This window comes from Mercurialis annua, linkage group LG3 (assembly GCF_937616625.2).
Source record: "Mercurialis annua linkage group LG3, ddMerAnnu1.2, whole genome shotgun sequence".
Lineage (NCBI taxonomy): Eukaryota > Viridiplantae > Streptophyta > Magnoliopsida > Malpighiales > Euphorbiaceae > Mercurialis > Mercurialis annua.
Window position 1 is genome coordinate 30,370,068 of NC_065572.1, and position 24,651 is coordinate 30,394,718.

Here is a 24,651-nt window from a genome sequence, read left to right on the forward strand (position 1 = left end):
AAAGAATAAAGAAGAGGGACAGCAAGAAATCGATAAAAACGGCAGTAGATAACAATGAATCGTAGCGGCGATTAAACGATCAAGTTATACGTACCAAATATGTTTCCAACGCGTAGGGATGATCGAGAACAATTGAAATAGGTGAAACGAAGATAAACGCTTCAGATTTGAAGCTAGCATGGACAACAAATGAAAATAAAAATAAAATAATTTAACACATAATTAATAAATTATATGGAAATATCGGTGTAGTGTCATCAAGAGGTTCGCGTGAAGGTTCTATTAAGTTCCGAAGTCGTATCAAAGTTTGATGCGACGTAAATTACGGGGTTGGATTAAATTGTAAGAAACTTAGAGGAACTAATTGGAACTTTTTCCAATTAAAGCCACTAGATAAGATCACCTTATGATCATAATCTTCATCCCACTAAGCCTTCAAGAAGCTACTAAACTCCCCAAAGAACTCCATTTTTGCCGAACCCACAATCCATCACCATCTCCACCAAATTTTTCATCAAAACTTAAGATTGTTGGAGGTAAATCATATATTGATTTAAGGTAAACACTCTAACCTTTTTAATTTAGACTTTTGTTGATTATAAATTGAAGATTTATTGAATATAAAATCATTAGGTTTTGTGAATTTTGATGATTAGAATTCAGCTATGATATTTGATGTTTGTTGTGAGTTTTTAATGAGTTTGAGAGTTGATTTTGAGCTAAATTTGAGAAATAAAATGGCTAGGGTGATGGCTGATCTTAGGTGCTCGACGGGACGGGTTTCCGGCGGCCGGAGATAGCTCCGGTGAGCAGCAAAGGCTGCTCACCATGAGCAGCCCCTACGGGCAGAATTCTGCCTCGGCAGAATTCTGCCGCAGGGCAGCAGCTCTGCTCTTAAAGAGCAGAGCTGCGGCAGCCTTTGAGGGCTGCAATTGCAGCCCTCGGACGTCGGGGAAGAGGTGAACTTTGACGTATATCGGCCCTCGTTCGTGTAGTTTTGATTGGTGCGATTAAACGCAAGTTTGACGGGTTATTAGCAATAAACAATTTTAATAGAAAATGACTTATAGAAGTGTTTAGAAAATGGAAAAATTTATATGAATACATATTTTTAGATTAAGTTAAGATTAGTTATTAGTTAGTTAAAATGATATTTAAAAGTCGATTTAAAAATGATGGAATTTAGTTAAAGGTTAAAAGCTATAATTAGAAGTTTAAGTTACGATAACAAAATCGTAACGCCTAAAGAAAAAAAATGGATTTGTTAAATGTCGATTAAGGGTTCGACATGAGTTGAATACTAACATAATGTTAGCTATTCAAAATGTTGAGATTGAGCTCGGAATGTGTTAGTCATTTATAATCTTTGTCGATAAGCAAAACTTTGACAATTAACATGTTAAGTTGCTAGAAGTTTGTAAACTTCTATTAAATAAACTCTTGGACTTAGGATTTTTATTAGACCTTAAAAAGGTCTACTTTGTTAGTTTTAAGTCGAGGTTAGACGCGATTAAATTATAGCGAATTAAGTGTGCGTTTTACCTTAAGTCTATAGAGTCCATCGAGTTAGAATCTTATTTAAGTTAATTTACATCTTATTTAGATCCGGCAAGGAACGCAGCTAACGGACAAGGAGCACCTTAAACTAGACGACAATTAATCGATCGAGGTTTTAGGAGTAGCAAGCGGTGAGTTTATATATGTTTACATTTGACGTATTAACTGTGCATTACTTTTAAATGCAAAACTTTTATATAAATTGCATAGCATTGTTTTATTATTAAAATATTTATTATAAATGACATGCATCATTGTTTTGAAACCAATGTAAGTCCGATGGAACAAGCTTTCCTATTGGGCGGCAATAGGAACTGTGTGATCACCAGTTTTGATCTGAGCGCTTTATAATTAGAAATGTGAAATGTGAAATCGGAAGGAGGATTATGTTTTTGATAGATACGTGAGTAACTCGGTCGAACTATCTCGGGACCCGTATCTAGTGAGTAACTCGGTCGAACTATCTCGGGACTCACACCTTGGGATTAAGTAGTGGCATAAGTAACTCGGTCGAACTATCTCGGGACTATGCCACGTGGTAACGGTAACTCGGTCGAACTATCTCGGGACCGTACCACTAAGGATCAAATGATGTGATGTTATATACTATGGTTACAATGATTCTCGAATATGAATGATTTATTTGGGTATAGGGTTTCATTCGGAATTTATGTTTGGATGCATATGAATAAATGTTTATAGCATTGTTTTGTTTTAAATAATACTCATTTGTAAACTATAAACTCACTCAGCGTTGACTGACCCCCAAATAGTCTTTCCTTTCAGGTAAAATATTTTGATGTGACGGACTTCTATCCTTGTTCAGAAGTCCGTATTTTGGAAGTATGTAAATAAGAAGACGTCGATCGATAGTGCTGCAGTAGATGTCAAGTCCTAGTTATGAATATGGCTTTGCTGAACGGTTTTAATGTTTTATCCAACTCTGATATGTAAATAAAGTTTTAAACTGCGCTTTTAACCGTCTACTTGATTTTGCAAACCGGGCTATGCTTGATGTGTGACATCGCATAATAAGACCCTGGCTTATCGTGCATCGCTTCGGACGATGTTACAAGTATTGTAAATATTTCAAGTTTATGAAAATGTTTTATGAAGGATCGTTTTATTTATATTGTACGTTAATTTGCGAAAAAAAAAATTACTCGTTTTTAGGCTTGCTACGGGATTTGGAGCTACCACTCCCATTCCCTAGCGCCGGTCACGGCTCGAGATTTCGGGTCGTGACAACGTTTAACCTTTTTAGCGATTTAAGCCCAACGTTTACAAATATTACGAAACAAATCCAAACGTTTCCACATTTTAGAGATTTAAACCAAATCTTTAAAACGTTACGAAATAAATGAAAACGTTTGCAAACAATACGAAACAAAAACAAACGTTTCACATTTTTATCAATTTAAGCCAAATGTTTACAAACATTCCGAAACAAATCCAAACATTTCACCTTTTTAGCGATTTAAGTAAAACGTATACAAACATTAAGACTCAAATCCAAACGATTCCCTATTTTAGCGATTTAAGCCAAAAGTATACAAACATTACGAAACAAATCCAAATGTTTCACCTTTTTAACGATTTAATCCAAACGTTTACAAATGCTTAGAAACAAAACAAAACGTTTAAAACGTTACGAAATAAATCCAAACGTTTCACATTTGTTGAGATTTAAGTCAAACGTTTACAAACGTTATGGAACAAAACCAAATGTTTCACATTTTTAGCGATTTAAGCCAAACATTTACAAACGTTACGAAACAAATCCAAGTGTTTCACATTTTTAGCGATTTAAGCCAAACCTTTACAAAAGTTACGAAACAAATCCAAGTGTTTCACCTTTTTAGCAATTTAAGCCTAACGTTTGCAAACGTTGCAAAACAAATCCAAACGTTTTACCTTTTTTGCGATTTAAGCAAAACGTTTACAAACGTTACGAAACAAAACTAAACGTTTAACCTGTTTAGCGATTTAAGCCAAATCTTTAAAACGTTACAAAATAAATCCAAACGTATACAAACATTACGGAACAAAAACAACGTTTCACATTTTTATCAATTTAAGCCAAACGTTTACAAACATTACGAAACTGTAACACCCCGTATTTTTCTAACTTGTTCCGTTAAGCCTAAACGGTACCTTAGGTTCGTTTGAGTGGTTCGACCACTTAGATTTGCGTTTCAAAGGTTCCTAACCTTTTAAAATGTGTTTTAAGATGTATTAGAAGTAATCTCGGAGTTTGAAACGTTTTCAATTTCAATTTCAAAATCTCAAATTTTCATCGGAGGCAGTAGCATTTCGCGGCGCGACATGCATGAATCACGGGCGTGATTCATGTATCGCGGGCGCGATATAGGTGTAGCGGGCGCGACGCGTGCACTGTTCAATTCGCTGATTTCTATTTAAATTCACCTAATTCGACCTAAACTAATTTTACACTTTCTCTAAAACCCTAAAACGGCTATAGCATTTCTCTTAATCATTTTCTATCATTCCTAAGCCTATTTCCATCAATTTTAAGTATTTCTAATCCTCTCCTTAAGGTTTAATCCATAGATTATCATATCTATCAATTATAAATTCATTAGCTATTATATGAATTGGTTGTAGGCTATTGTAGATCAATATTTTTCTGAGTTCCTCTCTTGATTGTTGTTCTTAATTCATCTCAAGAGGTTAGTGGCTTATATCCCTTGTTTTAATTTGTAGAGATTGCTATATATTCATTTGCTTCGATACCTTGGGTGGTTTGATTGTAATTTATGTGTTTCTTGAATTATAAATTCTGGAAATATTAATTTGATGTTATATTAGTCTCTTGAATTTCATTTGTACTTTGGGTGATTTGGTTTAACGTTACAATTGATAAACTTATTGAATTTCTAAAGATTTTGGGTTATAAACTGTTTTTGATGGTTATTTAAAAATCTGGAAATTTCTTAAAAGCTAATCTTAGTTTGTTTAAACATCAAACGTACATTGGGTGTGTTGGGGGAATCTTGTGAACGGATTTTAGTATTGTTTGATTAATGCTTTTGAGATAAAATTTTGTTTTAAGGTTAAACTAAAATCTGGAAATTTCAAAGTAATGGATCATAGGGTATTTGATGCTAAACAATACATGGGGTGATTTTGAGAAATTGTTTAAATGGATTAGCGTATAGTTTGGTTAACATTTTTGAAATTAAACTCGGTTTTGAACTTATTACTATGGGTTGGAAATTGTTTAGAAGATGGGTTAAAACTTGTTAAAAGAATGTTAGATTATCTTAGGATGCGAATTGACTTGAATTTAATAATATAAGGCATACAAGGCATTATATGTCATTAGGGATTCGATTGAACTATTTTTACTTCAAGTTGATTCTTAAAGGATATTGAATCTTAATGATTCTTTTTGAGGTGATATATTTAATTGTACTTGGGGTGCTACTTGCTAAGTGTTAGCAAGCTTAATAGTTTATGGCATTATTAAGTTACAGCGTGAGTTCTTATTTAAAATTGACTTTGTTTTCATTTTAGGTTTGATTAAAGACTTTGGTTTTAAACTTGTTTTATGGATGGGTCGGGTTAGACGTGGTCTCCCGACATGTTGTGTTGAGCTATACTGCAGTAAGGCTAACACACTACTTTGGGAACTGTAATTGTTTTGAAAGACTATTTAAGTATTTAAGTACTTTGGTTTCGTTTTAAAAGATAAGAACTCACCTAAGCTTAACTTGCCTTATTTGTTAATAAGTTGTATGGATACTTGGTGGTATTTTAATTACCTTGTTTGAATCTTTGGTTGTGTTTTGAAATGCTAGTCATATGTGGAGTCTAGTATTCTTAGAGTTAGGGATTGTTCGGATTTTGACTTATAGAATGTTTTAGACCCGTCGACTGCTCGTGCTTCGGAGTCTACGCAGGGTTAGCTGTTTGCCAAGATTCACGTGGACAAGCAAGCATTGAGTTTATAGTGTTATTTACCGCTTTATTAAGTACCGCAAGTTATTTTAGTATATCAAATGTTTGTGAACTGTTTGAAGGATTATGGATCTGGACTGAAACGAGCTGCTCGATAGGCTTGTATCGAGACTGTGTGCACTGGTAAGTACTTTGGGATTGGCTGACCAATGTCTGACCTACTTTGGAAATCGATGAGGATTTGTTCCCATCTACTCTGGGTTAAATACTTTGGGATTTCATTTCAATACTGTTTTCCATAATCAAGTATATATATTAGTATAAAAGGATTTGTTTTAGGGTTTTAAACTTAATAAATGTAAATAGCATTATGAACTCATCTCAGTATATCTGACCCCGTTGTTTTCCAAACTTTCCAGGTTTATGTTTTTGAGAGCGTTGGTCATCTCCGATCTTTTGATTCCTCGGAGGTCTTTTATGTTAACAAACTAGTTTACTGTTTTACTTCTTAGACCGCAGTAGAACTAGTTGTCCCTATTATTGAACTTTGGTTTGTCGTAGTGGTACGACTTTTATATTATTATACTTTAGCATGTTACATTGGATTATTATTATATGAGGCATGTTTCATAGTTTCAAATTGCTATCAATTAATTATACTAGAACTGCTATATAAGTTGTTAGACTTAGGCTGAAATCTCGGTTGCCCCCGAGCATTGGTTTTCTTGCAGGTTTATATTGAATATAAGGTTTTCCACGAGGCTTGCTACGGGTTTTGGTACGACCATACCCATACCCTAGCGCCGATCGCGATCCATGAAATTGGGTCGTAACAAAGTTGGTATCAGAGCTTTAGTTTCGAACTAAGGCCAAATTATTGCATGTTATGTGTTTATCGCTTTAAGGCATGTTAAGTGTTACTGTTGTGTTATATGATCTACTGCGGAATTAGGATTCATGTCTTGTCTTTTGAAACGTCATCATTTGTTTTCAAAACTTTCTACCTTCTCCTTTAGGGATGTTTGAGTCGGTCTTATGTGTTCCTAATGTTTACTTTGCAAAGTTTGTGCTTACTTTGGAACGTTATTGTTGTTACTTTGGTTAAATTGCTGATTTTTGAGCTATTTAAATTTACTTTGGTTATTTCCTTGAGGGCTTTGTTTTGAGAATCATTTGTTTCATTCTTAGGAATGAATACTCGTAGGCGTGCTGCAGCTCAAGCTGAGGCTGAAGCTGATGTCGCTATGTCGATTGAGGTTGACCAGCATTAACCAGGGGTTCAAGTTGGCAGGGGACGTTCAGGCAAAGTTCCGGCTGGTAGAGGCCGAGCTAGCAGAGGACGGGGTGGCAGAGGGCAGGCTAATGGAGGCAGAGGTAGGGGACGTGGTGGTGCAGGCTTTCAGGAACCAGGTGTACCACAAGCTCATATGGATTCATTTGACTTCACGACGTTTCTAGCTGGGATCACTGCACTCCAGAATAATCAAGTGTAACTGCAGGCGGGACAGATCGCCATGCAGAACCAATATGCTATGCTGGGACAGATTGTACAGCAGCAGGTGCCACAGGCTGGTGGTGTGGCAGTTGGTGGTGGCGGAACCACTGACAAAGATTTGGTGTTGGCTTATGCAAGGCTAAAGTCGACTGAGTTTTTGGGCGACGGTGATGCCCTAGACTTTCTGGAGGAAGTTGAGCGGAATGCTCAGAGATTGCGGGCTACTGAGAGGCAAATTGTTATGTTAGTGGAAATGTCCTTGAAGGGTTCTGCAAGTGATTGGTTTCTAGTGCCATTCGTGCTGAAATGGCTACTATTACTTGGGAGGATTTTGTGACTCGATTCAAGAACTTTTACTTGCCTTTTCAGTGACTGAAGGTCATAGAGACAGATTTCTGGTTTTAAAAAGGGGAGACAGGTCGCTGAACGAGTACACTACTGAATTTGTGAGGCTGTGTCGCTTTGCCCCAGATCTGCAGACTGAGCAGCAAAGGGTGAACGGCAGGTATGTGAAAGGTTTAGGCTCAGATTTCATCAGTCTTCTGACTGAGACGAGCAAAGAATTTCCGGTTCTAGTGGATAGTGCCCGTCGGATGGAGACAAATTTATTACACTTTGGGAAAATGACTGAGACCAAGAAGGCGGGCGGTGTTGTTCAGAGTAGTGGGCAGCAGTAGCTATCAGTCCAAGTCTTCCCAGTACAAGAGTAAGAAAGGGGGTGAACGGAGGGGATATCAGCCGTATTCCCACAGTTCTAGTTACAGCGGTGGTAGCCGTAGTTTTGGGAAGGGTAACTGTGGAGCATCCAGTGTTCCTTTTTGTCAGAACTGCAGACGCAGGCACTTTGGAGTTTGTACGGTAGCACCGGGTAGCTGCTATGCTTGTGGCCAACCGAGCCATTTTGCGAGAGAGTGTCCGACATCTGGGCAGCAGGTGTCGTCGGCTAGTGTTGCTCAGCCGTCTTTTCAGCATCAGAGAACTGCTTTTACTCCTTCGGCGGGGTATTCTCAACCCGCCGCTTTGTTTGGTGGCCAGTGGGGCCGTGGTTCAGGAGGACGTGGTTTTGGTGGCCGTGGTAATAGTGGTAGAGGTTCGGGTAGTTTCAGTTCTGCTCAGGCACCACAGCAGGGACAGGGTCAGGCTAGAGTGTTTGCTTTGACTCCTCAGGATGCTCGTGCATCAAACGCTGTGGTGCAAGGTATTATCCCGATTTCTTTTGTAGATGCAGTGGTTTTGTTTGATGCGGGTGCAACTCACTCTTTTGCTTCTTCGAGTTTTGCTGCTAAGTTGATTGTGACACCATCTACGTTGCTAGAGCCTTTATATGTATCTACACCTTTGTCTGACTGTGTCGTGGTGGACGTGGTTTATCCGTCTTGTTCTGTGGTTATTCATGGTAGAGATCTTAGGGCTGATTTGATTGAACTTGACGTGTTATCTTTTGATGTTATCTTAGGGATGGATTGGCTTTCACGCCATTTTGCTTCTATCGACTGTCGAAGGAAGTTGGTTGTGTTTGGGGTTCCTGGTGATGTACCTTTTTCTTTCCATGGGGAGAAGGTAGAGACACCAAAGAATCTTATTTCAGCGATCAGGGCCAACCGCATGATGGGCAAGGGTTGCCAAGGTTTCTTAGCAGTGGTTCGTGACTTAGAGGCTGTTAGTGATAATGTGCATAGTGTCTCGATAGTGAATGAGTTCACTGATGTGTTTCCAGAAGAGTTACCTGGATTACCACCTGACCGTGATATTGAGTTCTGTATCTATGTTGTTCCTGGAACAGCTCCTATTTCAATACCTCCGTATTGGATGGCTCCTGCAAAGCTAAAAGAGTTGAAGGAACAGTTGCAAGAGTTGCTGGATAATGGTTTTATCAGGCCGAGTACTTCTCCGTGGGGTGCTCCTGTATTGTTTGTTAAGAAGAAGGATGGTTCTTTTCGGCTGTGTATTGACTACAGACAGTTGAACAAAGTTACTATCAAGAACAGGTATCCTCTTCCTTGTATTGATGATTTGTTTGATCAGTTAGAGGGTGCTAAGTGCTTTTCGAAGATTGACTTGAGATCCGGGTATCATCAACTTCGGATCCGAGACGTCGATGTGCCTAAGACTGCTTTCAGAACGCGTTATGGGCATTTCGAGTTTCTGGTCATGTCTTTTGGGTTAACGAACGCACCAGGAGCATTTATGGATATGATGAATCGGGTGTTCAAGACTTTTCTGGATCAGTTCGTTATTGTGTTTATTGATGACATACTAATTTACTCTCGGAGTGAGGAGAAACATGCTTTCCACTTGAGGACAATACTGCAGACTTTGCGTGAGCATCAACTGTACGCTAAGTTCTCAACGTGCGAATTCTGGCTGGACCAAGTTACTTTCTTAGGACACGTGGTGTCGAAAGATGGGATCAAGGTTGATCCGAAGAAGATTGAGGCGGTTATGGATTGGCAGAGGCTAAGGTCAGTTACTGAGATCAGAAGTTTTCTTGGGTTGGCTGGCTACTATCGCCGGTTCGTGCAAGATTTCTCCAGAATATCTGCACCGTTGACTAAACTGACACAGAAGGGTGTTAAGTTTGAATGGACTGACAAGTGTGAGGCGAGCTTTGAGAAGCTCAAAGAGATTTTGACTACAACTCCTGTGTTGGCTTTGCCATCTGGCATTGAGGGGTTCACTGTATATTGTGATGCTTCTCGTATTGGTTTGGGTTGTGTGTTAATACAACATGGTAAGGTGATTGCCTATGCTTCTCGTCAGCTGAAGAAGCATGAGGTGAATTATCCTACTCATGATCTGGAGTTAGCAGCTGTGGTTTTTGCTCTTAATATTTGGAGGCACTATTTGTACGGTGCTACTTGCGAAATCTTTACTGATCATAAGAGTCTGAAGTACATCTTTGATCAGCGGAAGTTGAATCTAAGGCAGCGGAGATGGTTGGAGCTACTGAAAGACTACGATTATTCTATTCAGTACCATCCGGGTAAGGCTAATGTGGTAGCCGATGCGTTGAGTCGCAATTCTTCGGGCAGTTTGGCCCATATTTCTGAGGTTGGGCGGAGACCCATGGTCCGTGAGTTGCATAGTCTGTTAGCTTCGGGATACGGATTTCAGGTTTCGCAGAAAGGTTGTTTGTTGGCACAGTTGCAGGTGCAACCGGTTTTGATTGATAGGATCAAAGCTTCACAAGCTGAGGATCCACAATTAAAACGGATTATGGATGAGATCCATCTGGATGGAAATTCTGAGTTTGTTCTGGCAGATGGAGTTCTCAGGTACGGTTCTCGACTGTGTGTTCCGGATTCAGATGGTTTGAGAGACCAGATTCTGGAGGAAGCGCACAAGTCAGCTTACAGTGTTCATTCGGGTTCTACCAAGATGTATCATGATCTCAAGGGTACGTACTGGTGAAGCGTAATGAAAAAGGATGTTGCATAGTTTGTGTCTAAGTGTTTGACTTGCCAGCAGGTAAAGTTAGAACATTAGAGACTGTTTGGATATCTGCAACCGTTACCTATTCCAGAGTGGACATGGGAGCGGATCGCTATGAATTTTGTGGTTGGATTACCACGTAACTAACAGGGGTATGATTCGATTTTGGTGATAGTTGACTGTTTGACCAAGTCAGCTCACTTCTTACCGATCAAGGTTACTTATCAGGCTTCAAAGTTGGCACAATTGTACATCCATCAGATTGTTAGTCTTCATGGTGTACCAGTGTCGATAGTTTCGGACAGAGGTTCGATTTTCATCTCTCGGTTTTGGAAGGCGTTGCAGGAATCATTGGGTTTGAGGTTGGATTTCAGTACTGCATTTCATCCTCAGACTGACGGACAGTCTGAGAGGACTATTCAGACTTTGGAGGACATGCTCAGGATGTGTGTTCTGGATTTTCAGGGTAGCTGGGATACTCATTTGCCTTTGATTGAGTTTTCCTACAACAACAGTTACCACGCTAGTATTGAGATGGCACCTTATAAGGCCTTGTATGGGCGCAAGTGTCGATCTCCTATATGTTGGGAAGAGGTCGGCGAGCGTAAACTTTCTGGAGCTGAGATCATCCAGATTACCTCTGAGAAGGTACCTTTGATCAAGCGTAGGCTTGAGACTGCTTTTAGTCGTCATAAAAGCTATGTTGATCTTACGCGGAAGGACTTTGAGTTTTAGGTTGGCGACTATATATTTCTTCGAGTTTCACCTATGAAAGGCGTTGTGCGTTTTGGTGTTAAGGGAAAGCTAGCACCTAGGTTTGTTGGTCCGTATGAGATTACGGAGAGGGTTGGGGCAGTTGCTTATCGTTTGGCTTTGCCGCCAGACATGTCTTTGGTGCATCCAATATTTCATATCTCGATGTTGCAGAAGTGCGTTTCTGACCCTTCTCAAGTGACAGAGTGTTGAGGTTGACCAGGAGCTGTCTTATGAGGAACAGCCTGTTGAGATTGTCGATACGCAGGTGCGTAGGTTGCGGAACAATGAGATTCCGATGGTCAAAGTTCTGTGGCGAAATCACTCTGTAGAAGAATGCACTTGGGAGACGGAGTCCCACATGAGGAACCGTTATCCTTTCCTCTTTCCTTGAGGTACGTTGGTAATGTTGGTTGTTTTTATGCGATGTTAGTACTTTGGATTATGTGTTTATTTATGTGCTACTTGGTGGTTGATATTTTGGGCTTTGTACTATGTGCATTACTTTGGTGTGTTTATGTGGATTGTTGTTTAGTTTCGTGGTTGTAAAATCGAGGACGATTTTGTTTTTAAGTTGGGGAGAATGAAACACCCCGTATTTTTCTAACTTGTTCTGTTAAGCCTAAATGGTACCTTGGGTTTGTTTGAGTGGTTCGACCACTTAGATTCGCGTTTCGAAGGTTCCTAACCTTTTAAAATGTGTTTTAAGATGTATTAGAAGTAATCTCGGAGTTTGAAACGTTTTCGATTTCAATTTAAAAATCTCAAATTTTCATCGGAGGCAGTAGCATTTCGCGGGCACGACATGCATGAATCACGGGCGTGATTCATGTATCGCGGGCGCGATAAAGGTGTAGCGGGCGCGACGCGTGCACTGTTCAGTTTGCTGATTTCTATTTAAACTCACCTAATTCGACCTAAACTGATTTTGCACTTTCTCTAAAACCCTAAAACGGCTGCAGCATTTCTCTTAATCATTTTCTATCATTCCTAAGCCTATTTCCATCAATTGTAAGTATTTCTAATCCTCTCCTTAAGGTTTAATCCATTGATTATCATATCTATCAATTATAAATTCATTAGCTATTATATGAATTGGTTGTAGGCTAATTGTAGATCAATATTTTTTTGAGTTCCTCTCTTGATTGTTGTTGTTAATTCATCTCAAGAGGTTAGTGGCTTATATCCCTTGTTTTGATTTGTAGAGATTGCTTTATATTCATTTGCTTCTATACCTTGGGTGGTTTGATTGTAATTTCTGTGTTTCTTGAATTATAAATTCTGGAAATATTAATTTGATGTTATATTAGTCTCTTGAACTTTATTTGTACTTTGGGTGATTTGGTTTAACGTTACAATTGATAAACTTATCGAATTTCTAAAGATTTTAGGTTATAAACTGTTTTTGATGGTTATATAAAAATCTGGAAATTTCTTAAAAGCTAATCTTAGTTTGTTTAAACATCAAACGTACATTGGCTGTGTTGGGGGAATCTTGTGAACGGATTTTAGTATTGTTTGATTAATGCTTTTGAGATAAAATTATGTTTTAAGGTTAAACTAAAATCTGGAAATTTCAAAGTAATGGATCATAGGGTATTAGATGCTAAACAATACATGTGGTGATTTTGAGAAATTGTTTAAATGGATTAGCGTATAGTTTGGTTAACATTTTTGAAATTAAACTCGGTTTTGAACTTATTACTAAGGGCTGGAAATTGTTTAGAAGATGGGTTAAAACTTGTTAAAAGAATGTTAGATTATCTGACTTGAATTTAATAATATATGGCATACAAGGCATTATATGTCATTAGGGATTCGATTGAACTATTTTAACTTCAAGTTGATACTTAAAGGATGTTGAATCTTATTGATTCTTTTTGAGGTGATATATTTAATTGTACTTGGGGTGCTACTTGCTAAGTGTTAGCAAGCTTAATTGTTTATGGCATTATTAAGTTACAGCGTGAGTTCTTATTTAAAATTGACTTTGGTTTCATTTTAGGTTTGATTAAAGACTTTGGTTTTAAACTTGTTTTATGGATGGGTCGGGTTAGACGTGGTCTCCCGACATGTTGTGTTGAGCTATACTGCAGTAAGGCTAACACACTACTTTGGGAACTGTAATTGTTTTGAAAGACTATTTAAGTATTTAAGTACTTTGGTTTCGTTTTAAAAGATAAGAACTCACCTAAGCTTAACTTGCCTTATTTGTTAATAAGTTGTATGGATACTTGGTGGTATTTTAATTACCTTGTTTGAATCATTGGTTGTGTTGTGAAATGCTAGTCCTATGTGCAGTCTAGTATTCTTAGAGTTAGGGATTGTTCGGATTTTGACTTATATAATGTTTTAGACTCGTCGACTGCTCGTGCTTCGGAGTCTACGCAGGGTTAGCTGTTTGCCAAGATTCACGTGGACAAGCAAGCAGCGAGTTTATAGTGTTATTTACCGCTTTATTAAGTACCGCAAGTTATTTTAGTATATCAAATGTTTGTGAACTGTTTTAAGGATTATGGATCTGGATTGAAACGAGCTACTCGATAGGCTTGTATCGAGACTGTGTGCACCGGTAAGTACTTTGGGATTGGCTGACCAATGTATGACCTACTTTGGGAATCGATGAGGATTTGTTCCTATCTACTTTGGGTTAAATACTTTGGGATTTTATTTCAATACTATTTTCCATAATCAAGTATATATATTAGTATAAAAGGATTTGTTTTAAGGGTTTTAAACTTAATAAATGTAAATAGCATTATGAACTCATCTCAGTATATCTGACCCCGTTGTTTTCCAAACTTTCCAGGTTTATGATTTTGAGAGCGTTGGTCATCTCCGATCTGTTGATTCCTCGGAGGTCTTTTATGTTAACATACTAGTTTACTGTTTTACTTCTTAGACCGCAGTAGAACTAGTTGTCTCTATTATTGAACTTTGGTTTGTCGTAGTGGTACGACTTTTATATTATTATACTTTATCATGTTACATTGGATTATTATTATATGAGGCATGTTTCATAGTTCCGAATTGCTATCAATTAATTATACTAGAACTGCTATATAAGTTGTTAGGCTTAGGCTGAAGTCTCGGTTTCCCCCGAGCATTGGTTTTCTTGCAGGTTTATATTGAATATAAGGTTTTCCGCGAGGCTTGCTACGGGTTTTTGTACGACCATACCCATACCCTAGCGCCAGTCGCGATCCATGAAATTGGGTCGTGACAGAAACAAATCCAAACGTTTCGCATTTTTAGCGATTAAAGTCAAACGTTTACAAACGTAACGAAACAAAACCAAACATTTACAAACGTTTACAAACGTTACGAAACAAATCCAAATGTTTACCAATTTTAGCGTTAAGCCAAACGTTTACAAATGTTACGAAACAAATCCAAACGTTTCCCCTTTTTAGCAATTTAAGCCAAACGTTAACAAACGTTACAAAACAAATCCAAACGTTTCACCTTTTTAGGGATTGAAGCCAAACGTTTACAAAGGTTAAGAAACAAATCCAAACGTTTCCCCATATTAACGATTTAAGCCAAAATTTTATAAACGTTACGAAACAAAACCAAATGTTTACAAATGCTACAAAACAAATCCAAATGTTTACAAACGTTACGAAAAATTCCAAACGTTTCACCGTTTTAGCGATACAAATCCAAACGTTTACAAAAGTTACGAAATAAATCGAAATGTTTACCCATTTTAGCGATTTAAGCCAAACTTTTACAAACGTTACGAAACAAATCCAAACGTTTCACCTTTTTAGCGATTTAAGCCAAACGTTTACAAACGTTACGAAACAAATCCAAGCGTATCACCTTTTTAGCCATTTAAGCCAAACGTTTACAAATGTTGCGAAACAAATCCAAACTTTTAACCTTTTTAGCAATTTAAGCCCAATTTTTACAAACGGTACGAAACAAATCTAAACGTTTCACCATTTTAGCGATTTAAGCAAATCATTAAAACGTTACGAAAAAAATCAAAACGTTTACAAACAATACGGAACAAAAACATTCGTTTCACCTTTTTATCAATTTAAGCCAATCGTTTACAAACGTTACGAAATAAATCCAAACGTTTCACCTTTTTAGCGATTTAATCCAAACATTTACAAACGTTATAGAACAAAACCAAAAGTTTCACATTTTTTGAGATTTAAGCCAAACGTTTACAAACGTTACGAAACAAATCCAAGCGTTTCACCTTCTTAGCGATTTAAGCCAAATGTTTACAAAAGTCACGGAATAAATCCAAACGTTTTATATTTTTAGCGATTTAAGTCAAACGTTTACAAACGTTACGGAACAATAACAAAAGTTTCAAATTTTTAGCGATTTAAGCGAAACGTTTACAAACGTTACGAAACAAATCCAAGTGTTTCACCTTTTTAGCGATTTAAGCCAAACCTTTACAAAAGTTACGAAACAAATCCAAGTGTTTCATCTTTTTAGCAATTTAAGCCAAACGTTTACAAACGTTGCGAAATAAATCCAAAAGATTTACCTTTTTTGCAATTTAAGCAAAACATTTACAAACGTAGGAAAAAAACTAAACGTTTAACCATTTTAGCGATTTAAGCCAAATCTTTAAAACGTTACGAAATAAATCCAAATGTATACAAACGTTACGGAACAAAAACGAACGTTTCACATATTTACCAATTTAAGCCAAACTTTTACAAACGTCACGAAACAAATCCAAACGTTTCACATTTTTAGCGATTGAAGCCAAATGTTTACAAACATTACAAAACAAATCCAAATGTTTCCCCATTTTAGCGATATAAGCCAAACGTTTATAAACGTAACGAAACAAAACCAAACATTTACAAACGTTACGAAACAAATCCAAACATTTCCCAATTTTAGCGTTAAGCTAATTGTTTACAAACGTTACGAAACAAATCCAAACATTTCACCTTTTTGGCGATTTAAGCCAAACGTTTTGAAACAAATCCAAACGTTTCACCTTTTTAGGGATTGAAGCCAAACGTTTACAAAGGTTAAGAAACAAATCCAAACGTTTCCTCATTTTAACGATTTAAGCCAAACGTTTACAAACGTTACGAAATAAAACCAAACATTTACAAATGTTACGAAACAAATCCAAATGTTTACAAACGTTACAAAAAAATCCAAATGTTTCACCATTTTAGCGATTTATGCCAAACATTTACAAACGAAACAAAACAAAACCAAACGTTTCCCCTTTTTAGCAATTTAGCCAAACGTTTACAAAAGTTACGAAACAATTCCAAAAGTTTACCCATTTTAGCTATTTAAGCCAAACGTTTACAAACGTTACGAAACAAATCCAAACGTTTCCCCTTTTTTGCGATTGAAGCCAAACGTTTACAAACATTACGAAACAAATCCAAACATTTCACCTTTTTAGCGATTAAAGCCAAACGTTTACAAACGTTACGAAACAAATCCAAGCTTTTCACCTTTTTAGCCATTTAAGCCAAACATTTACAAATGTTGCGAAACAAATCCAAACTTTTAACCTTTTTACCAATTTAAGCCCAACGTTTACAAACGTTACGAAACAAATCCAAACATTTTCCCATTTTACCGATTTAAGCCAAATCTTTATAACGTACGAAATAAATCCAAACGTTTACAAACAATACGGAACAAAAACAAACGTTTCACATTTTTATCAATTTAAGCCAAACGTTTACAAACGTTACGGAACAAATCCAAACGTTTCCCCTTTTTAGAGATTTAAGCCAAACGTTTACAAACGTTACGAAACAGATCCAAATGTTTCCTTGTTTTAGCGATTTAAATAAAACGTATGCAAACGTTACGACACAAATCCAAACGTTTCCCTATTTTAGCGATTTAAGCAAAAAGTTTACATACATTAAGAAAAAAATCCAAACGTTTCACCTTTTTAATGATTTAAGCCAAACGTTTAAAAATAGAAACAAAACCAAACGTTTAATACGTTACGAAACAAATCCAAACATTTCACATTTTTAGCGATTTAAGTTAAACGTTTACAAACGTTGCGGAACAAAACCAAACATTTCACATTTTTAGCAATTTAAGGCAAACGTTTACAAACGTTACGAAACAAATCCAAGCGTTTCACCTTTTTAGCAATTTAAGCCAAACGTTTACAAAAGTTACGAAACAAATCCAAGCGTTGCGCCTTTTTAGCAATTTAAGACAAACGTTTACAAACGTTGTGAAACCAATCCAAACGTTTTCCTTTTTTCCGATTTAAGCAAAACGTTTACAAACATTACGAAACAAAACCAAACGTTTAACCTTTTATTCGATTTAAGCCAAATATATAAAACGTTACGAAATAAAACCAAATGTATACAAACATTACGGAACAAAAACAAACGTTTCAAATTTTTATAAATTTAAGCCAAACACTTACAAACGTTACGAAACAAATCCAAACGTTTCACATTTTTAGCGATTAAAGCCAAACATTTACAAACGTTACAAAACAAATCCAAACGTTTCCCCATTTTAGCGATTTAAGCCAAATGCTTATAAACATAACGATACAAAACCAAACATTTACAAACGTTACGAAATAAATCCAAACGTTTAAAAACGTTACGAAACAAATCCAAACGTTTCCCCATTTTAGCGTTAAGCTAAACGATTACAAATTGTTACGAAAGAAATCCAAAATTTCACCTTTTTAGCGATTTAAGCCAAACGTTAACAAATGTTAAGAAACAAATCCAAACGTTTCCCCTTTTTAGGGATTGAAGCCAAACGTTTACAAACGTTAAGAAACATATCCAAACGTTTCACCATTTTAGCGATTTAAGCCAAAAGATTATAAATATTACGAAATAAAACCAAACATTTACAAACATTACGAAACAAATCCAAATGTTTACAAACGTTACGAAACAAATCCAAACGTTTCACCATTTTAGCGATTTAAGCCAAACGTTTGCAAACGATACGAAACAAATTCAAACGTTTCTCCTTTTTAGCGATTTAAGGCAAACGTTTACAAACGTTACCAAACAAATCCAAAGGTTTCCTTATTTTAGCGATTTAAACAAAACGTATGCAAACGTTACGACACAAATCCAAAACGTTTCCCTATCTTAGCGATTTAAACCAAAAGTTTACATACATTACGAAACAAATCCAAACGTTTCACCTTTTTAACGATTTAAGCCAAACGTATACAAATGTATAGAAACAAAACCAAACGTTTAAAACGTTACGAAACAAATCCAAACGTTTCACAATTTTACCGATTTAAGTCAAACGTTTACAAATATTACGGAACAAAACCAAACGTTTCACATTTTTAGTGATTTAAGCCAAACGTTTACAAACGTTACGAAACAAATCCAAGCGTTTCACCTTTTTAGCAATTTAAGCCAAATGTTTACAAAAGTTACGAAACAAATCCAAGCGTTTCACCTTTTTAGCAATTTAAGCCAAACGTTTACAAACGTTGCGAAACAAATCCAAACGTTTCACCTTTTTTGCGATTTAAGCAAAACATTTACAAACGTTATGAAACAAAACCAAACGTTTAACCTTTTAAGCGATTTAAGCCAAATCTTTAAAACGTTACAAAATAAAATCAAACGTATAAAAATATTATGGAACAAAAACAAACGTTACACATTTTTTTCAATTTAAGCCAAACGTTTATAAACGTTACGAAACAAATCCAAACGTTTCACATTTTTAGCGATTAAAGCCAAACATTTACAAACGTTACAAAACAAATCCAAACGTTTCCCCATTTTAGCGATTTAAGCCAAACGTTTAACAACGTAACGAAACAAAACCGAACATTTACAAACGTTACGAAATAAATCCAAACGATTACAAACGTTACGAAACAAATCCAAGCGTTTCACCATTTTAGCGTTCAGCCAAACGTTTACAAACGTTACGAAACAAATCCACACTTTCACCTTTTTAGCGATTTAAGCCAAACCTTAACAAACGTTTACAAACGATACAAAACAAATCCAAACGTTTCACCTTTTTAGGGATTGAAGCCAATCGTTTACAAACGTTAAGAAACAAATCCAAACGTTTCCCCATTTTAGCGATTTAAGCCAAAAGATTATAAACGTTACGAAACAAAACCAAACATTTACAAACGTTACGAAACAAATCCAAATATTTACAAACGTTACGAAAAAGATCCAAACGTTTCACCATTTTAGCGATTTAAGCCAAACGTTTACAAATGATACGAAACAAATCCAAACATTTCACCATTTTGCGATTGAAGCCAAACGTTCACACACATTAAGAAACAAATCCAAACGTTTCACCTTTTGAGCGATTTAAGCCAAACATTTACGAACGTTACGAAACAAATCCAAGCGTTTCACCTTTTTAGCAATTTAAGCCAAACGTTTACGAATGTTGCGAAACAAATCCAAACTTTTCACCTTTTTAGCGATTTAAGCCCAACGTTTACAAACGTTACGAAACAAATCCAAACGTTTTCCCATTTTGGCGATTTAAGCCAAATCTTTGAAACGTTACAACATAAATCCAAATGTTTACAAACAATACGAAACATAAACAAACGTTTCACATTTTTATCAATTTACGCCAAATGTTTACAAACGTTACGAAATAAATCCAAACGTTTCACCTTTTTAGCGATTTAATCCAAACATTTACAAACATTATAGAACAAAACCAAACGTTTCATATTTTTTTAGATTTAAGGCAAACGTTTACAAAAATTACGAAACAAATCCAAGCGTTTCACCTTTTTAGCGATATAAGCCAAACGTTTACAAAAGTTACGAAACAAATCCAAGCGTTTCACCTTTTTAGCAATTTAAGATAAACGTTTACAAATATCGCGAAACAAATCCAAACGTTTAACCTTTTTAGCGATTTAAGCCCAACGTTTACAAACGTTACGAAACAAATCCAAACGTTTCCCCATTTTAGCGATTTAAGCCAAATCTTTGAAACATTACGAAATAAATCCAAACATTTGCAAATAATACGGAACAAAAACAAACGTTTCACATTTTTATCAATTTCAGCCGAACGTTTACAAATGTTACGAAACAAATCCAAACGTTTCACATTTTTAGCGATTAAAGCCAAACATTTACAAACGTCACAAAACAAATCCAAACGTTTCCCCATTTTAGCGATTTAAGCCAAACGTTTATAAACATAACGAAACAAAACCAAACATTTACAAACGTTACGATATAAATCCAAAAGTTACGAAACAAATCCAAATGTTTCCCCATTTTAGCGTTAAGCTAAACGTTTACAAACGTTACGAAACAAATCCAAACTTTCACCTTTTTAGCGATTTAAGCCAAACGTTAACAAACGTTTACAAACATTGAGAAACAAATCCAAACGTTTTCCCGTTTTAGGGATTGAAGCCAAACGTTTACAAACGTTAAGAAACATATCCAAACGTTTCACCATTTTAGCGATTTAAGCCAAAAGATTATAAATATTACGAAATAAAACCAAACATTTACAAACATTACGAAACAAATCCAAATGTTTACAAACGTTACGAAAAAATCCAAACGTTTCACCAGTTTAGCGATTTAAGCCAAACGTTTACAAACAATACGAAAAAATCCGAACGTGTCACCTTTTTAGCGATATAAGCCAAACGTTTACAAACGTTACCAAACAAATACAAACGTTTCCTTATTTTAGTGATTTAAACAAAACGTATGCAAACGTTACGACACAAATCGAAACGTTTCCCTATCTTAGCGATTTAAGCCAAAAGTTTACAGACATTACGAAACAAATCCAAACGTTTCACCTTTTTAACGATTTAAGCCAAACATATACAAATGTATAGAAACAAAAGCAAACGTTTAAAACGTTACGAAACAAATCCGTACGTTTCACAATTTTAGCGATTTAAGTCAAACGTTTACAAACATTACGGAACAAAACCAAATGTTTCCCATTTTGAGCAATTTAAGCCAAACGTTTACAAACGTTACGAAACAAATCCAAGCGTTTCACCTTTATAGCAATTTAAGCCAAACGTTTACAATAGTTATGAAAAAATCCAAGCGTTTCACCTTTTTATCAATTTCAGCCGAACGTTTACAAATGTTACGAAACAAATCCAAACATTTCACATTTTTAGCGATTAAAGCCAAACATTTACAAACGTCACAAAACAAATCCAAACGTTTCCCCATTTTAGCGATTTAAGCCAAACGTTTATAAACATAACGAAACAAAACCAAAAATTTACAAACGTTACGATATAAATCCAAACGTTTACAAACGTTATGAAACAAATCCAAATGTTTCCCCATTTTAGCGTTAAGCTAAACGTTTACAAACGTTACGAAACAAATCCAAACTTTCACCTTTTTAGCGATTTAAGCCAAACGTTAACAAACGTTTACAAACATTAAGAAACAAATCCAAACGTTTTCCCGTTTTAGGGATTGAAGCCAAACGTTTACAAACGTTAAGAAACAAATCCAAACGTTTCCCCATTTTAGCGATTTAAGCCAAAAGATTATAAACGTTATGAAACCAAACCAAACATTTACAAACGTTACGAAACAAATCCAAATGTTTACAAACATTACGAAAAAATCTAAACGTTTCACCAGTTTAGCGATTTAAGCCAAACGTTTACAAATAATACGAAAAAAATCCGAACGTGTCACCTTTTTAGCGATTTAAGCCAAACGTTTACAAACGTTACCAAACAAATACAAACGTTTCCTTATTTTAGTGATTTAAACAAAACGTATGCAAACGTTACGACACAAATCGAAACGTTTCCCTATCTTAGTGATTTAAGCCAAAAGTTTACAGACATTACGAAACAAATCCAAACGTTTAACCTTTTTAACGATTTAAGCCAAACATATACAAATGAATAGAAACAAAAGCAAACGTTTAAAACGTTACGAAACAAATCCATACGTTTCACAATTTTAGCAATTTAAGTCAAACGTTTACAAACATTACGAAACAAAACCAAACGTTTCCCATTTTTAGCGATTTAAGCCAAACGTTTACAAACGTTACGAAACAAATCCAAGCGTTTCACCTTTATAGCAATTTAAGCCAAACGTTTACAAAAGTTATGAAAAAATCCAAGCGTTTCACCTTTTTATCAATTTAAGCCAAACGTTTATAAACGTTGCAAAACAAATCCAAACTTTTCACCTTTTTTGCGATTTAAGCAAAACGTTTACAAACGTTACGAAACTAAACCAAACGTTTAACCTTTTAAGCGATTTAAGCCAAATCTGTAAAACGTTACGAAATAAAATCAAATGAATACAAACATTACGGAACAAAAACAAACGTTTCACATTTTTTTCAATTTAATCCAAACGTTTACAAACGTTACGAAACAAATCCAAACGTTTCACATTTTTAGCGATTAAAGCCAAACATTTACAAACGTTACAAAACAAATCCAAACGTTTCCCCATTTTAGCGATTTAAGCCAAACGTTTAACAATGTAACAGAAAAAAACCAAACATTTACAAACGTTACGAAATAAATCCAAACGGTTACAAACGTTACGAAACAAATCCAAACGTTTCCCCATTTTAGCGTTTAGCCAAACGTTAACAAACGTTACGAAACAAATCCAAACATTCACCTTTTTAGCGATTTAAGCCAAACCTTAACAAACGTTTACAAACGTTACAAAACAAATCCAAACGTTTCACCTTTTTAGGGATTGAAGCCAAACGTTTACAAACGTTAAGAAACAAATCCAAACTTTTTCCCATTTTAGCGATTTAAGCCAAAAGATTATAAACGTTACGAAACAAAACCAAACATTTACAAACGTTACGAAACAAATCCAAATTTTTACAAACATTACGAAAAAAATCCAAATGTTTCACCATTTTAGCAATTTAAGCCAAACGTTTACAAACGATACGAAACAAATCCAAACGTTTCACCATTTTGCGATTGAAGCCAAACGTTTACACACATTACGAAACAAATCAAAACGTTTCACCTTTTTAGCGATTTAAGCCAAACGTTTGCGAACGTTACGAAACAAATCCAAACGTTTCACCTTTTTAGCGATTTAAGCCAAACGTTTACTAACGTTACAAAAAAAATCCAAGCTTTTCGCCTTTTTAGCAATTTAAGCCAAACGTTTACAAATGTTGCGAAACAAATCCAAACTTTTCACCTTTTTAGTGATTTAGGACCAACGTTTACAAATGTTACGAAACAAATCCAAACGTTTTCCCATTTTAGCGATTTAAGCCAAATCTTTGAAACGTTACGAAATAAATCCAAACGTTTACAAACAATACGGAACAAAAACAAACGTTTCACATTTTTATCAATTTAAGCCAAACGTTTACAAACGTTACGAAATAAATCCAAACGTTTCACCTTTTTAGCGATTTAATCCAAACATTATAGAACAAAACCAAACATATCACATTTTTTTAGATTTAAGCCAAACGTTTACAAACATTACGAAACAAATCCAAGCGTTTCACCTTTTTAGCGATATAAGCCAAACGTTTACAAAAGTTACGAAACTGTCACGACCCATTTTCATGAATCGCGACCGGCGCTAGGGTATGGGTATGGCTGTACCGAAACCCGTAGCTAGCCTTACAGTTAACCCTATAAATACATAACCTGCAAGAAAACAATGCTCGGGGGCAACCGAGACTTCAGCCTAGTTCTAACAGTTCATAAAATACAATATTTATATAATAGATGCTAGATGCTCGATCAATTCTGAGTCTCAAACATAGCATAAATATTTAATACCCCAAGTTATTATATTAATGCCAAAACAACAATTAATCAATTGAATAATTCGGATAACAAGTATTAGACAAGTACAACTTCTAATTACTACTGCGGTCTAAGAATAAAATCAATTTAACAGTTTTCATAAAATAAAATAAACCTCTGAGGAATTAAAGAATCAGAGACCAGTTGACTCGCTCAAATCATAACCCTGGGAAAAAATTGGGAAAAACAACGTGGTCAGATTTACTCAGTAGAGTTTATATAATCATTTACATTTATTAAGTTGAAAACCTTTAAAAAACGTTTAATAAAACATTTTCATTATGGATTATCAATGAAACCCTAAACCACAATTCTAAATCCATTATCGTGTCGGTGAGACGTATCTCAATAACCGATCCCCGACTATCACTTAATAAATAGTGAGCCCAGGAGACGTATCTTCCACCGTTGCCCTCACTAAGGTGAGACGTATCTCAAACCTACCTCAATACCATAATCATTACCGGTGCGCACGCAGTCCCGATGATGCCCATCGAGTAGCACGTTCCAAATCAAATCCACAATGCCGAAAAACAGTTCGAAAGCTGTTTATACATATAAATATACAAAGTATAACGTTTTCTTAATAAAGAGGTAAATAGAGATATAAACTCACTGCTTGCTATTCCACGTGAAACCTGACAAACAATCTAACTCTGGTTCGCCTCTGAAGTACGAACAATCGACGAGTCTAAAC

General features: G+C 35.7%; 1 long non-coding RNA gene across 1 annotated transcript; it reads left to right on the top strand.

Moving 5' to 3' along the window:
• The first annotated feature begins 271 nt into the window (after positions 1-271).
• On the top strand, positions 272-2,536 carry LOC126674433 (uncharacterized). The gene is made up of 3 exons (XR_007639530.2): positions 272-558; positions 1,604-1,688; positions 2,331-2,536. It is a non-coding gene; the product is annotated as an uncharacterized LOC126674433 (long non-coding RNA).
• Positions 2,537-24,651: the final 22,115 nt, after the last annotated feature.